The sequence below is a fragment of the Meles meles genome, chromosome 5 (assembly GCF_922984935.1).
Source record: "Meles meles chromosome 5, mMelMel3.1 paternal haplotype, whole genome shotgun sequence".
Taxonomy (NCBI): Eukaryota; Metazoa; Chordata; class Mammalia; order Carnivora; family Mustelidae; genus Meles; species Meles meles.
The window spans coordinates 69,947,528-69,949,610 of record NC_060070.1 but is presented as its reverse complement, the minus strand read 5'-3'; positions in this window follow the sequence as shown (position 1 = coordinate 69,949,610).

Sequence of the window (2,083 nt, the reverse complement as noted above, 5' to 3'; positions counted from 1 at the left end):
CCTAAGCGCTCCCGAGGCGAGGCGGGGGCGGGGCGGGGGCGGGGCGGGAGTGGAGCAGCTCTTTGTTAATTTAAAGACACAGGCTACTATCATACCCCCAGCCCGTGGATAGGCTGTGCTTCCCATTCTGTGTGGGGCGGGATGGGGAGAGGACTACCTACATTCCAGGTAGGTGAACCCCGTGGCCTAAAATAAGTAAAATGTGTTTCCACTAGAGGTAACAAGGGAAGCGTATATGGACACAGAAAAGATAAGCTACCCCCTTACCGGCACCACCACAACTTGAGGGCGCGGACACACACATACACACACGCAGGCTTCACTTAACTTACCCTGATTTGTTATTTGGGAACAGTTAACGTCTGAGGCCCGAGAAATTTTGGTTTGGGACCGACATAAAATTTAAAAGACTGCTGAGGGGGCGCCTGGGTGGCTCAGTGGGTTAAAGCCTCTGCTTTCAGCTCAGGTCATGATCTCAGGGTTCTGGGATCCCTCCCCGCATAGGTCTCTCTGCTCTGCGGACAGCCTGCTTCCTCCTCTCTCTCCCTGCCTTCCTCTCTGCCTCCTTGTGATCTCTGTCTGTCAAATAAATAAATAAAATCTTAAAAAAAAAAAAAAAAAAGACTGCTGAGTTGCCACCTTGTTTCAGGCATTGTGAATTTAAAGACGAATGAGCCCCCATCCAGCCTCAAGTACCATACCTGTATCTAGCAGGTAAAACAGGCCCCTGTTAATAATGTTATGATGTGACGAGTTTTGTAATGTAGAAACATACTGGAAGGACTCTTTACTTTGGCTAAGTGAGGCCGGGATGGCTTCCTGAGGAAGAGATGTTACCTCAGGTCTTGAAGTTTATGCAGAAATTCCTTGGGTAGGTAAGAAGAGTCTTTAGAGCCATTCAAAACAGAAGGATTAGGTCTAGCCCAGATTCCTTCAAGTGGCTTTCCAGAATCTTTATTATCTAACACCCACTGGTTTCTCCAATCTCATTTTACTCTACATTCCCCTTCCAATATAACATCAAACCATAAAAGAGAAAAAAATTTTTTTTAAGATTTTATTTATTTATTTGACAGAGAGAAATCACAAGCAGGCAAAGAGGCAAGCAGAGAGAGAGGAAGGGAAGCAGGCTCCCCGCTGAGCAGAGAACCCGATGTGGGGCTCCATCCCAGGACCCTGGGATTATGACCTGAGCCAAGGGCAGTACCCACTGAGCCACCCAGGCGCCCTGTGATTTTCTCATTTCTATTGTCATTTATTTCCCTCTATCCTTATTCCCATCCCCTGCATCAACAATTATTCTTGCATGCTTTTAAAATTTTATTTATTTTTTTTAAAGATTTTATTTATTTATTTGACAGAGAGAGATCACAAGTAGGCAGAGAGGCAAGCAGAGAGAGTGAAAGGGAAGCAGGCTCCCCGCCGAGCAGAGAGCCTGACGCGGGACTCGATCCCAGGACCCCGAGACCAGCATGGGGCTCAAACTTACAACCCCAAGACTAAGAGTAGCATGCTCTAACCAGTGAGCCAGCCAGACACCCCATTCTTGCATATTTAAATACAAATCTTTTTGTTTGTATATATTTTCATAAAATGTCTATTCTTATTTTGCACCCATCAACTTTTCATTTATATAAAGTGTATTGTGGTATAGATCCATATTCCTACCTTTCTCTCCACTTCTATTCTCTGCCTCCTAGCTTCCCTTCACATGATCTATGTGACAGGAGAGTATATTATTGTATTAGTTTTCTGGGATTGCTATAACAAAGTACCAAAAACTTGGTGCCTTAAAACGACAGCCTTGAAGGCCAGAAGTTCAACATCAATTTCATTGAGCCAAAGTCCAAAATGATCTCAAGATCTTTAACTTAATCACATCTGCATGGACCCTTCTTTCAAATAAGGTAACACGTTCCAGAGATTGGGATGGGAACATATCTTTGGGAGCCGTTATTAGACTACCACAAGCATCCATTCATTGAAGTTTTATATACTCATCATAGTCATATGGACACTATAGTTTCCACAGAAACTATGGAAACATTTTTGTTTTTTGTACTAACTGAAGTGGAATATTTTG